This window comes from Hemicordylus capensis, chromosome 5 (genome assembly GCF_027244095.1).
Source record: "Hemicordylus capensis ecotype Gifberg chromosome 5, rHemCap1.1.pri, whole genome shotgun sequence".
Classification (NCBI taxonomy): Eukaryota; Metazoa; Chordata; class Lepidosauria; order Squamata; family Cordylidae; genus Hemicordylus; species Hemicordylus capensis.
The window spans coordinates 175,071,438-175,086,609 of record NC_069661.1 but is presented as its reverse complement, the minus strand read 5'-3'; the positions used below and the strand labels follow the sequence as shown (position 1 = coordinate 175,086,609).

The window sequence follows — 15,172 nt, the reverse complement described above, 5'->3', positions numbered from 1 at the left end:
GTGCATCATGTTGGTCAAAGTCCCACCCCCCGCCATGAGGTGGGTTTGCTTATGGGGTACCATCTGCATGAAGCAGTCTTATTAAACTCTGTAGCAGCTGCTTAGGTCCGATAGGAAGCCCCTTTACTCTTTTCAGATAATTGGAGAAGTGAGTGAGAACAACTGCACATCTGGTTGCTGAATCTGCCATTGCCAAGAGAATGGAGCAAGCATGTGAGCAAGCAGGACCCAAGTTTGTGGGGTGGGGAAGAAGATAACTTACCTTGGACCAGAGTCCAGGTGGGAGGGCTGGCCTGCACTGAAAGCCCATTACCACGCGGGAAAATTTAAGCTAAAGAACGGATTAAGGATATTTATGCAAAAAGTTTATTTGAGTTAGATCCTAAGGAGCACATTTGGAAGGAAGCTGACATAAGCAAACTTCTGCACGCTCTCCTCACCATAGCACTGCTCTGCATCCCATAAAAATCTGCTCCTGAAGATCAAGGGATTCTTTGGAAAACGGTGGTCTGGAGTGTGGAAAGCTGTAGGAGAAAACACACTCCCTCTTGCATAATGGAAGTGCTTTCTATTTGCACAAGTGCCATGTAGGATCCAACCCTCTGTATCTATAGGGAATGTCCAGCCCTTGTATAATTTCCTTGGATCAAACATGCAACATTCTGAACAGGAAACTGCCAGTCCAGGCATACTTCAAGAAGATAGAGAGAGCAGGGGGAGGAAAGATATTGTATATGAAGCTCTGGAAGTTTGAGTAGCTTGAGAAAGAAGTGTGTCACCCAATGCACCCTACAAGTCTCAAAATTCCTTAGTTTCAGCAGGTATTTCCTGTGCAAGACAGAAACAACAGGGTGTGACATCCAATTGGCAGCAGGAGAAGAGGGACAAGCACATAATAGTTTAAGAGATTGGGATCCTAGGAATAGTGGAAGTTCCTGGTGGAATTTAGAAGGTCTCAGAACATATGGGAGCAAATGAGTTAGGCCTCGAGTGTCCAGAACCCCCAAGGAACTGACACTAGGGATCAGTGGTAGGGAATTTCTCAAAGCAAGCAAGACCCTTTATAGAATGGACTGGGGAGCCATGTTACAAGCTTGTTCTGAGTTCAGAGAAATAATATTGGACATTGGGAGCAAGAGTGGAATATCATCATGACCTCCCCAGCAAAAAACGGTGATATCACACTTTGAACATGTCCCCATTTTACATCAAGTAAAAATCCACAAAAGGTTATCACTACAGGCCATTCACAGAGGTACTTTTAGACCTCTTGTTTCCCAACAATGAACAACAGTAAATACCAGCCATATATAAATCTGTTTGCTATCCAAAGGGAAACCCTTTGCACATTAAAATGCACGTCACACACACATACCCACACATGCCATTTCCCCTAGTATACTTCTCATTCATTCTCTAGAATAGATTTTAATAGGATGCAATCATGCTAGATAACATATTAGCCACAAGAGAGAGGGCAGAATTTTTGAAAAGAGATCTAAATATAGTTTTACTTCCCCTTTGGGGAGCCATAGCTTGAGTTTCATTACTACACATTTTAGTGCAATCTAATTTACTCATGTGACTGGCCTCAGGTGTTTGGAATGGCAACCAGAGAAAAATCAGATCATGCTAAAAATAGACACTCTTGGAGGGCTTCCCGTGTAGGAATTCAAAATGCACATTGTTAATTAAATGGCATAAATTTATGAATAGTAAAAATTAAAGTACTGTGTGAGGATTTTGAAGATTTAAAAAGAAATTTGTACTCTCCGAGTATTCCTATCAAAGAGTTACCATCGGATAATAACGCTCAGCATTTAGATAGGCATAATTTAAGTGTTCAAAGTGCTTTACATATATTAGCTTGGTAATTCTTACATCCCTACAAGTATTAACATCTCATATTGTAGAAGTGTGGTGGGACGGGACAGAGGACCAAACTACAGGTTACACAACTAGCTAGAGCCCAGCAGGTTTTTTCAAAAGCCACTTTGGAAGGGCATGATTGATAGTGGAGAAGCAGCAGGAGCCTTTTCTCTGCCCACTGCTCCAAATTGCACCCATGGATGACTTTTCCCCTTCAGAGTTTAAAATGCTTGTTTGCTCTTGTCCATCTCTAGGTAGAGATCTTCCTTGCAACATCCAAGCAGTGGAGCTGTTTTCTGACCAAATTTTTTTGTTAGGCATAGAGAGAGAACACAGCAGTACTGCTACATTAAAACGGATGGGAGGTTTGCCATTTGCTTTTTAAACCACAGAGGCAGAGGGGGCTCTGTAGGCATCTAGTCCAATCCCCTGCTCAGTGCAGTAGGATTGCACTCGATGTCATTATCAGCCTTGAGTCATCCTGGTAAGGCTGTAAGCTGAAGTACAGAGAAGCTTCCCTGATCTCCCAGTGGAGAAGTTACACTTGTGAAGAGGGGCTGTAGATCAGTGGTGGAAGCAAGAACATGCTTTGCACACACAAGGTCCCAAGTTCCATTTCTGACATCTTCCCGTAGAGTTAGGAAAGAGCCCTGTCTAAAACAATGGAGAACCACTTCCAGACAATGTAGACCAGGGGTTCTCAGTGTTGGGTCCCCAGATGTTATTGGACTTCAACTCCTACAATCCCCAGCCCCAGTGGCCTTTGGTTGGGGGTTATGGGAGTTGAAGTCCAACAACATCTGGGGGCCCAATGTTGAGAACCCATGATGTAAACAATACTGAGCCAGATGAATCAGTATAATGGTTTCACTCATTATAAGGCAGTTTCAGTATATGAGAAAACATTAAATTCTCACTAAGTTATTCACTAAATTATTCACTAAAATAATAATAATAATAATAATAATAATAATAATAATAATAATAATTTATTAATAATAATTCAATTTCTATACCACCCTTCCAAAAATGGCTCAGGGCGGTTTACACAGAGATACCGTGCATGCGCGCGCGTACGCAGCAACGGTAACTACGCAAACAACTGCGTGAACACGTAGTTACCATATCTGTGTCAGAGGTCCGCATAGCGGACATTCCTACACAACTCTTCTAGCGCCCCGTTAATGTTATGGGCTTAATGACTAGTAAATAAATAAGATGGCTCCCTGTCCCCAAAGGGCTCACATTCTAAAAAGAAACGCAATATAGACACCAGCAACAGTCACTGGAGGTACTGTGCTGGGGGTGAATAGGGCCAGTTACTCTCCCCCTGCTAATGTTATATGTCCCCAAATCTCTCTCTCTTGTCCCTAGCAAAACAGTATGTGGCAGCTGGGTTTCAAAAAGCTTTATATGACAGGCTACATTGCATGTGTACAAGGTTATTCTGTGGTTCAGAGCTAGCAAAGCTAGATATTATGCACTTATGTCACTCTTGTGTTGTGAGAATTTTGACATGTCAAGCAGGCCTTATAACAGGAACATTATCTGCCTAGCTCAGAAGTTCCCAACCTTCGTTCCCAAATGTTGTTGGGCTACAATCTGTGCATTCATCTTACTTACATCATTAGGTTTAAAAAGGAAAATACATGTAGCATTATTTATAGAGAAATTGAGACCAGGCATAAGTGCTTGTGAGGCATCGGCTGATGCTATAAGGTTCATTAAAGGTAAAGTGTGCCCTCAAGTCGGTGTCGACTCCTGGCGACCACAGAACCCTGTGGTTTTTATTTGGTAGAATACAGGAGGGGTTTACCATTGCCGTCCCCCGCACAGTATGAGATGATGCTTTTCAGCATCTTTCTATATCGCTGTTGCCCAATATAGGTGCTTCCCATAGTCTGGGAAATATACCAGCGGGGATTCGAACTGGCAACCTCATGCTTGCTAGGCAAGTCATTAGCCTCTGAGAAAAATCAGGTGATTCCCCTTCTCTCTCCCACTCCCCGCCCCTCACGATCTCTCTGCCAGTCATGGAACAGAGTGTTATCGGCTCTAAAGAAATCGAAATAATAATAATAATAACAAACAGACAAACATCTGCCACACAATACCCCAGATATAACTGTAGTCGAGAAGAAAGAAAAACAAGTTAAAATAATCAACATAGCAATACCAGGGGATAGCAGAATAGAAGAAAAAGAAATAGGAAAAATCACAAAATACAAAGATCTACAAATTGAAATTGAAAGGCTATGGCAGAAGACCAAAATAATCCCAGTGGTAACTGGCGCCCTAGGTGCAATTCCAAAACAACTTGAAGAGCACCTCAACACCATAGGGGCCACAGAAATCACCATCAGCCAATTACAAAAAGCAGCTTTACTGGGAACAGCCTATATTCTGCGACAATATTTATATTAACAGCAACAACACTGATAATAAAATTCAGCAGTCCTTGGGAAGGACTCGATGTCTGTATAAAACAAACCAGTCAATAACACCTGTCTGGCTGTGTAAATAAATTAATAATAATAATAATAATAATAAAGAATTTAAATCGCTGGGGAACAACAGACGAAGCCTTTTATCTCTGCTTGTTTGTTTAAGTGATGGTGGTGTGTACACCAAAATGTTTTATTTTTATGTATACCAACTTTATTTTTGTACAATAAAGGATCTTTTTGAAGAGAGGTACATCATTAACTTATTTTAGAAGATCAGAAATGAATGAAAAAGTAGACAAATTTGTATAGCAATTTTTTAATCTATACTTTTTTGGAATTCAAAATGTAATGATGATGGACTCCCTTTTCTTTGTTGTGATTCTTCATGTTTCTTTCTTGTTTTCTTTGCTGTGATTGGGTTGTATGTTTGTATTTTTGTATTAAATAAAAAAAATTAAAAAGCATTCTATCCCAGTTCTATTCAGAATAATATGCTACATAAATATTGAGAGAGATTTGTTATTGGTTTTTGAAATGGTTGAATTTCTTTCTAAAGGGTGCTCAGCTAATGCTACTTGATAGATAACCAAAAAAATATGTTGGGATGTGAAAACATTCATAGGATAACATGCAGGTCATTTTTATGTCTCTACACCCTGCTTTTCATCCTCTCTTGGTGAAGGGAACCTGGCAAACAGTGCTTTGTTGTGTTAAACAGGGTGACATTAAAGGTAAATAATATAGTTTGCTGCTAGCACGAAGTTTAAGATGCACTTAACTGAAAACAACCATTAGAGTGAAAGCAACCATTACAGATGCCACATAAGAATAGTTGTCTGCTGAACACCCACCTAAAAGGAACTTCAAAGGAAATATGTTTCCGGCTAGGATTTGGAATGCATCAGAGAAATATAGATTACATTAAATCACAGAAATTGAAAAGAGAAAAAAATATGTCCTGTATATACAGAAGTATATTAGACTAGATATATACAGATAACATCTCACATTGTTTGTGGGGGAAAGAGATTGACAAGGTAATTCTTTTAAAAATGTAAAGGGAAAGATATGTGTAAACTTAGATAAAATCTTGACATATCAATGTTTAAAAAAAAAAAAGCAAAGAGGGGGCAAAAATGTGTTGAATTTTACTCACAAGCTGAGCCAGTTTCAGCCATGGAGAGTCAACCAAACCACCTATAGGTCAAGGCTTTAAGGGCCCTTAAAGCACATCAGTAGAAGGCCTGTAAACCTTGAAGCTTGGATCCTAAGGCTCAAATAGACCTATTCAGAATGACAGCTGTGTATTGCATCCCAACTCATTAAATTGCATTAAATAAATATCTATTTCCAAATAAGGCTTTGTCTGTAGCTCTCTCTCTCTCTCTCTCTCTCTGCTTGTGTGCAGTCAGCTCTGATGAAGAAATACATCATTTTTCATTCAGAGTGTTCCATAGATCTGGAAATTTAAGACAAATATTTGAAGTTGCATTTCCCTGATGATCCTGAAGCACTGGTTGTGGGATCACTGGAGAGGAGGGCTGGTCTTGTGGTAGCAAGCATGACTTGTCCCCTTAGCTAAGCAGGATCTGCTCTGGTTACATATGAATAGGAGGCTAGAAATGTGTGCACTGTAAGGTATTTCCTTGAATATCTTCCCTGAGATGGAGCCACTCTGGGAAGAGCAGAAGGTTTCAAGTTCCCTCCCTGGCTTCTCCAAGATAGGGCTGAGAGAGATTCCTGCCTGCAACCTTGGAGAAGCCGCTGCCAGTCTGTGAAGACAATACTGAGCTAGATAGACCAACGGTCTAACTCAGTACATGGCAGCTTCCTATGTTCTTATGATTGAAATCCAACCTCCAGTTTACACTAAAATAAGTAATAAATCGTAACATTCTCAGACCCTCAGCTGAGGGATGCTGTCATTTATGATTGCTATCATCAGAAATGGTCTTTTAAAACATGACATTATTCTTAATGATTTTATAGGACATACAAAAGTTGCCTATTTTTCTTTAGCGCACTTCCAGCCGGCCTGTTTACACGGCAGAGTGTCAGCTCTCACCTGAGAAGCAAAGTCCAGGAAGGAAGGAATGGAACGTTCTTTCCCTCAAGACTCAGTCTTGCCCACCCTGCTGTCCCCACAAAGGTCAAGTCCTTTTTGTTCTGCAACGTCAAAATACACAGGAAACATCTCTGTTGGAAACTGGGTACATGCTATGTTTTTTGATTAGTCAGAATTGCCCCCTGACATTCTTAATGGGCTTTGAAGTTGTTAGAGTGTGTTCTGTTTTGGCAAGATAACATAGCTGTTTTGTTACGATGCATAAATACAGCGTTTCCTAGAGTGCCTCTGATAAAGGCATTTAAAAACATGACATGTTTACAAAATGTTCAGATATACCAACATGGATTTCTCATCATGGTCAGAAACAGTCTATGACATTTTCATGCCTGGGGCATGGAAGTCCAAATAGCACCCTCCTTCCAAGGTAGAAAAAATATAACTGTGAACTACATACTTGGTCATTTGCTTATTTATATATAACTCTTGCCCTGCCTAATGATAGGACCGGCCCTGAAATTTTCTCACAAGTGAATAAATGTTTTTAAAACGATAATCTGCAGAGTCCACTTTTCCTGCTTCCTATGTCCCATTCTCTGGAATGTCAGAGTTTGCAAATGGACAACTACTAATCATGCAAATATCTGCTTTTTAATTATTGTATATATTACAGTTTTCATTTGTATTTAAACATTGTCTTTTTAAAACATGCAGTGAACTGTGTAGATTATAAAAAACAAACAAAAACCCAAATAAACAAATCCCAACCCTTGCGATCGAAATGTTCAATTAACCACCAGAGGGAGTCACATGAATGCAATATAAAAGTTCTAACAGTAGCATAGAAATGATATTTACATAATTTGGGATAGTGGGTTCGGGGTTCAAGATGATGGCTTGATTTCCTTCTTCAGTCATCTAGCAATCCTGAGAGAAAAATTCAGAATTAGGTATGGCCATAATGTTTTGAAATTTTATCCTAGCTCAAAATAACATTCTATGCACCTTTGAGAGAGCAACATCAAGCAATGAAGAATTATGTAATGGTCCACCTAGTTTTTGCTGCATCTGCCACCTCCAAGCACCATCAACTACTATTTTCAGGCTAGCATAAATGTGCCTGGAACCCAGAATTTTTAGCTAGCAATTATTCTGCTGTTGCATAGAGTGGAAGGTCTCTTTGTTACTATGAGTCTACAGTAACAAGAGCAAAGAAATTTTGCATGTGCCCATATGCTAATAGTTTGGCTTGCACTGGAACACAAACTGTGTCTTAAAATCCTACAATGTTGCAGTAATTTTCTGTGTGCATATATGACAGCATCTGCCAGTTGAGAATGGTAGACATTTTAGGCAAACTTATTATGTGAGGCAATAGTAAAAATAAAACAACAACAACAACAGTTCAGCTTTAAGATCCTCCAGCACAATCTTGAAAGGATTATCTTCAAAATGTTTGAGTCCCCATTAGCACGATGTCATCCAATGAGACCAATCTAGACATTTGGAGGCAGACCCTGGTTCCCAGACCCTGGTCTGGGAATCCAGACTGCTACTGAATAGTTGTAAAGTTGCAGTTGGAGATTCCAGTTTTCAGCATAGAAGTGGGAGGGGCAGGCTCAGACTGGCCCACAGGGCAACAGGTCATATTCCCGGTGCGTCCCACCCGCAGGGCACCCCTGTACCCCGCCGCACATGGCAGCAATGAATACTCCCACCCTTAAGTACCCATTCTGTTCAAAACCCGGCGCCCTCCCCACATACATTCCATCACCCTCTCAGTGCCCCCAGTCCAACCCTGGAGGGGGTTACTTAAATCTTATGTCACTCTCTCTGCAGCTCCTTTCCCCCAGCTACTTTTCTCTCCAATGGCGCGCGCGCGCACACACACACACACACTCTCCCTCTGGGGAAAAACAACTGAGGGGAAGCAGACCCAAAAGGCAGAAATAAATGCGTGCCAATCATTTCTCCATTGCTAATCACTCTCTTCTTCACAACTGCTTTGCAGATGTTCAGAAGTGGCCCAGGTTCCTGGATCCAAACAGTTCATTATTTCTGCAGATCGAATACCTTTTGCAGGCGGGGTGGGGACCTTGGATGTTTTGGCTGAATTGTGTAATTTGCCTTGTGCAGCTCACATTTTCCCCCATGTACTTTTATTCTCCTTGTCATTTAGTAAACATTCCAGTTTCAGGAGGCTAGCTATGCTATTATGCAAGTCCTATTAAAGGAACCTCAGATGTAAGGGCAGGAATCCATATCTCTGTTAGGAAAAGAAGAATACTAAGTAGGCTAGAAGCAGCAGCACTGTGATGTGACATTTTTACAAGGAACTCATTTGTAGGAAAATGAAGCACAGACACTCAGAAGAGACTGAGAAGAATTAAGCTATTGTGCTTTCATATGATTTGAAAGGCTGACGATTTGTTACTCTTATCTACAAAAAGAATTCCTTCAATAAAACCAAATCCTAGCAAAATAGAGAGGCTAGATATATTGTGATAGGTCTGTCTCCTTAATTCTTCACCCATTATTTTAAGTAACATTTATTGTTCCTGCTGCTTTCTGTTAATCTCCTTGGAAAATTACCCAAGAGTCTAGCCGCATTAAAAGAACCCCAACCCACTAAAAACAAGAGCACTCAGAGGAGAAGATAGCAATCATATGCACAATTTCTGTGCATATTCCACAGAATATTAAATATGCAAAGGAATCATTCTTAGGCATGGGGGTTGAACACTAAAACACCCAGCACCTCCCAGGAAAAGATCTACAGCATAGGAGTGATAGCACATTCTTGTAATAGCAGCCCGTTTGTGGGATGCTGTGGTTATCATAATGTCATAGTCCAACAAGTAGAAATCCATCAGGTACATCTGTACCAAGTGACTGTGGATGCATTGTAGTAGGCCCATTGAATTTATGGCTAAACATTTACTAGAGTAGGTGGCATTTTGGGGAAGCACAGTGCCCTGTAGGAATGCATCATGCAGGCAGAAATCCATCAAGTGCACCTCTAGTTAGTGATTGGGGAAGCTGCACCTTTTAACTTTCTTCCTAGACACATTCCTCTTCAGCCCAGTGCAGAGCTGAAAGATCAAGTGTGGTTGGATGGAGCCTAACTGCTAAAGCCAGGATATTATCTGAGACTATACAAAAGCTTTACAGATTACATGACACAAAAGATAAGGTGAGCATCATAACCTGCAATTTCCATGCTTTTTAGAGCACAAGTCAACATTTTTAGCACCTTAACTCTAAAATGAACTGGTTTTTGATATTTCAGTTTCTTTGTTTTTGAGAAAGTATTAAATTATGTCAGCACTGTGAGTGTTTATGTTAAACCTGTATCTCTAGGCCCCTGGACCTTTCGGCACCACGGTTTGCAGCCAGAGGTGCTCTTACCACTGTATTTGGGGGGCAAAGTCCAGGACCTCCACACCACCTGGGCCCCCCCAAATCCTCTTTAGTCTGTCCTGGGTGGTATGGTTTGTGCCCTCAAGAACCTATGTGTTAAAAAAATGATGCTTAACTTGCAGCAGGGTGGGGCTCCGAAGGCCTTTAGGTCCAGGCTCCAAAATGACCTAGGTGCACCTCTGTTTGCAGCAGGTATAACTTAAAAAAACCTTTAAATTTTAACTCTGGGGCAGGGTGGCTTCGAAGCCCTTCAGGTCCAGGCACCAAAAATACCTAGGAGCGCCCCTGGATGTTCCACCATGGAATACCTTTTTGGAACACCATCTGTTGATTACTGTGTTATAATGGGACTTCAAAAGGTCAATAACTACTACTACTATTACTGCTAATACTATTATGTATATACCGCTTTGCCACCTGTAAGTTATCAAAGCAGTTTATGTAGAAAAAGAATAAGAAGATGGGTTTACTATCTAAAAGGAAGCACAAGGTAGAAGTCAGCAACAGTCACCGGAAGGATGCTGTGCTGGGATCACACAAAGACAGTTTCTCTCCACCGGCTTAATATAAGAGCAACTACTTTAAAAAGGGTCTCTTTGACCAGTTAGCTAGGAGAAAACCTACACTGATTTTTTGGTCAAAACAAAAAAATAACATATTCCTCTACAGATTTGATTTTTCAAACACATTTAAAGGGTCTAGGGGAGGGGGAATGTAGATTATCCTTAGGAAAATAAAGGATGCCAACTAGTGAAATTAGCCTCTTGGGGGAGGGTCTGCTTTCAGACTGCTCTGTCTTATCATTTATCAACAAATCTGCATGGAATTTGGATTGTTGGTGGCACTTGTCAGCTAACTGCTCCAAGCCAAATATCATCTGGGCCAGATTAATAGTTTGGATTTTATGACCAATAGAATGTCCAGGACTTAAAAGGTGGTTAGGTAGCTTTTACTCCTTACCTTAACTATACAGGCATTACTGTGCCTGTGTAAATGGGAGGTGGGATGTTTTTCTGAGCTCCGGGAATTCTTCTCCAACCCCAAGCTCAGAGAAGTTCACAAACGTCCTTTAGTGCATGAGTCTTGGACTTGCATTGCTGCTAATATGACTGGCTCCTTGCATGAACTTTGGTAATCCTCAGTGATGTTGCTGGAGAAGACATTCAGTTAAGATGCAGAGTCACTCAACAATTAATCTGGGTTTATACAATAACTGCCAAGGTTTCCCCACACAAATGGAAAGTTCTCCCTAGAATCCTGTGAATTTACTCTCAGCTCACATAGGGACAGTTGCATTCTGCCTTCTCCTCCTTTGCATGGCATAAAACTGTAAGCTGGCTCTGTTATCCCTTTGAGAACCATGACTGTATCTATACCAGCAAATTACTGTGAAAAAACCTAAGGCATGGTAATTGCTATTTCTTGAGTCTATTTCATTGTATTATCTTCATAACCACTTTCTATTTTTAGCAGGTTGCTTCTTAGCACCTTCCAGATGAGTGCTAAAGCCCTTTACAAATATTAAACATACTCATAATATTGGTACAATACTGCATCCAATTAGGATTATGAGGGAAGAACAGGTTTAAAGTGTTTAGCCATTCACTACCGTTAGTGGTCTGTCTTCTAGTAATCTGGGTCCCCAGATCTCAGGGTCTGGTTCTCATACTACTTTTCACATTGCAGATTTCTCACACATCAGTTCTATATGACAAATATTTTTTTAAGAAACATTTTGATGCTGCCTTTCTGTTTAGTTTGCTAAACAATAAGCGAGGGCAACACATATGTATATACACAAAGAATTAGAAAATTCAATAAATAAACATGCCACTTTAGTGCAACCTTGAATGTGATGAGAGCTAGTATTTACCTGCTACAGAGCCATGTACGCTGTACACTGTGGTGTTATGCTGGATATTTCTACATGGACTGTTTATTCACACATTCAGCCTCAAAACCCATACACTAAATTCATATGGCAAAGCCTGTTCACATTTTATGTTCAATATATGTACAGTCTGTGTATAGCATAATATGATTGCTGACCTTTATCACAGTTATTAGCACAATAGCCCTATTCACACACTTTGTTCAATGCAGGTACAACCTGTGTAAACTGTAGGCACAAATAGTTTTGTGTATACATAATTATTCATCCGGTATGTTCAGTGCATGTACAGTAGTACACTTCATATGTGTGCATTTGAAGGACCTATATTCAAATTAACTGAATGTATGTACAGCCATTCACATGAAAATATGCACATGTATACACATGTCTGTACTCACGCACAAATTAATGTTTGAATTATGCTATTATGTTCAACACACAATCAGCCATAGATACTAGCTGATATACCATGCAAGGGGACACCATTCCACTAACACTACATGCACACAAGTTGCGCAAATATTGCACAAATTATGTTACACAAGAATAAGCCTAATTCTTTCCAACAGGCTTACTCTTGCATAATGTCATGTACATTTTTTTTCAATGTACACAATTTGCATGCACATATTACTGGGCTGATGCATCCTTTTGCAGTATGGCAGCCATTATATGTACTCTGTATTGGGTCAGTTTGGACAATATGCCCACCAGCCCCTCCACATCAGCTGGCAGAGAAATGTGCACACACATGCCTCCCCCAACCCAGCAGAGGACATTTCTACTGTTAGTTAGTTAGTTAGTTAATTTCATTTACATCCCATCCCATCCAAATGGCTCTGGGTGTTACACAACAATAAAAAATAAAATCCACAAATCAGTCCTTTAAAAACTATCATTACAGAACAACTAGGGTCTTACTCCCTAACCGGTCTGCATAGGATTGTAGCCTCAATGACATGCTCAGATAATTCAGAAGTGAAACATGCATCTATTAGAGTCAAATGAAACATAACATGAAGTCTGTTATAAGAGTCAATTAGCTTGTTTTTAACTAGCAGGTGGATTGGGTCCCCTGCAGATTGGAACTGAGGCAGAAGGGTAAGAGACCTTTAACCTTTCCCTTCCCATGGTTCCCATTGAGAGAAGCCCCCCTGCCGCGTGCTACTCAACAAGAAAAGGTTCCCATTTGCACCAATGAGAGCCCCCCCTCCTGTTCACTAGTCCATTGTTGGGGGTGGGGGGATGTTTCCAATCAGGGCCATGGCAGAGGGTGGGTTTAAATCCCCTGTACTCCTAGCTGTGGTCCTGATCTTCGAGGCGCTCTGATCCGGCTTCTATTTACTTGGTGAAAAACAAGCCTGCCAGTCCTAATAATGGACTCAATGCCATGTGTAGTTTGGTCCTCAGTTTATTAACTACAGCATACTCAACTTGAATGTTGTTCCAAAAGCATGAACTCAAAAGGCATGCAAAACCTTGTAGTGATCAAGCATCTCTTATGTAAATCATCCCAAAACGTACAGCAAGCTATTGGCACAGGGAGTGTTAAGTTCAATTCAGCAATAGGCCGGTCTGATTCATGCATCTGTAACAGCTCAGCTGCATTCAATCAACAGAGTGATATAACTTTGGCATAAAAATGTTATGGATTCAGTAGTCCCAGTTCTTTCCAGGGAAGAACTGCAAGTACAGTCTAAGAACCTACATTAAAATAGATCAAGTTGCTGGTAGACGTATTGATATGTTGTTGCATGTCTCCTGATAAGTGGGTCCAATAAAGGATAGCATCAGAGTATCAATTATTACTTCAATGTTGTTGGAATAATGTATGTTCCACCATGAACATATATGGGAGGAAATAGGTTTCAACACCCCTATGATGAGGAGCTGCACACCATAGCTTCAGCACAGCCAGACGAGGAGCTGAGTATGGAAAGAGGTGCTATACATGCTGTTCTTGACTTGATCCAGCAACTGGGTTGTTTTAGCAAGATTTATTTTATATGGTTGACAAATACAACATTTATAAGTAACAACTGAGTGGCCCTTAAGTTCTAGTAGTTAAATGATGTACTTAAGTGCTAGTACATAAGTACCTTGCCAACCTGGTGTATACCATGCATGTATATAGGTGGGGATTATTCACATGTTTGGGCCAAATAATCACCCTTCCACATTCTCATTATACCTTTATCTCCCTGCCCTCTGCTTTCACCTTTTTCCAATCTGTTTGGCATATTCTGGACAGTACTGATGAGTTCCTGACTAATGTTTGAAATACTGTCAATCACTTCCTCCACTGTTTGTTTCATTTCTCACTCAGAAGCACCAGGCCATTAGTATGTTCCAAATAAATCAATGTGGTGGTAAAATTACTTCCAGAAATTGCAATAATATTTGTCATCATCTGTAACTTCTGACCACTATAGGACATGATATCCCTGGATATACACAATTAGTAGTTAAATGTATTAATAGAAAATATAGAACTATAGTATAGCATCAAACAGGTGTACACTCTTATAGATCACTATGTTATCCCATGTGGAGCAGTAGTATGATCCGTGCTAGGCTCCCTAATAGGTTCTACTGGGTCCACAAACATTAAATAATTGATGCAGTTTTTCATTAAACATGACATCCTGTATCCACTGGTCTTTTACAATTGTGAAGGTTCTGAAGCAAGACTGATGTGCCCACAGGACTTTGGATCAGGGCAGGATTATGGAGATGGATTTTAATCAGATTTTAATTAGAGGTTTTACTTCCCTTACCTGTTTAATTATGAATGATCTGTGCCTATCTTTTAAATGTTTTAGACAATTTTCTAAACAATATATTGCTTCCCCATCCTGAACATGTTTAGTTGGAAGTATGGCCTGCTGCTTTCAATTGGACCCACTTCTGTATTTGTTTAGGACTGTAGCTTTAGAAATAGAATCTGATTCCTTCTTTTAATAATGTATGTCATCCTCAACGCTGAAATACTTTTATGTTAAGCTTAATTGGCTGAAGCAAAGTCGCCAAGCTTGTAATCCTATATGCATTTCTAGGCAGTATATTTCATTGAGTGTTGTGAGACTTACTTTGGGATAAACATGCTTAGCGTTGTGCTGCATGTTGTGGAAACAAAGAAGATTTTAAAGACATTTCTGCTACAACATAAAGAAAAATGGGTAGTTCTTATAATGGCAGTGTTCCTTATACCTAGAAATGGTTACCAGTATATCTTGGGAAGCAGTTTGTCAAAATGGATTCATTGGGAAGCCCTGGCTGGTCTCTAGGTATCTGGGTCATAACTCTTCTGCTCCAGGAGGAAATGGCATTTCTCTATAAAACCATTCAGCATTTTGGCAGCTTCCTTGAACTGTTTGTGGCCTTAGGTTTGTAGGCAAAGCCAAAGATGGTGGCATCATGGAGAAGACTCAATAAGCTAAGAGATTTTAAAGAGTCCTGGAGTGTTAGCTGCAAGCA

General features: G+C 40.2%; 1 protein-coding gene across 3 annotated transcripts in view; it reads right to left on the bottom strand.

Moving 5' to 3' along the window:
• Positions 1 to 4,108: 4,108 nt before the first annotated feature.
• GPR85 (G protein-coupled receptor 85) overlaps positions 4,109 to 15,172 on the bottom strand; it is a 50,903-nt gene continuing 39,839 nt past the window's right edge. Inside the window, exons 3-5 of one of the 3 annotated variants that reach the window (XR_008308632.1) lie at positions 10,762 to 10,951; positions 7,240 to 7,308; positions 4,121 to 5,775 (exon numbers count right to left, since the gene is read on the bottom strand). The gene's annotated coding sequence lies outside the window, so the exon portion shown is untranslated. Of the gene's footprint in view, positions 7,309 to 10,761; positions 10,952 to 15,172 lie in introns of all 3 variants that reach the window. The other 2 variants (XR_008308630.1, XR_008308631.1) reach the window with 2 other exon arrangements.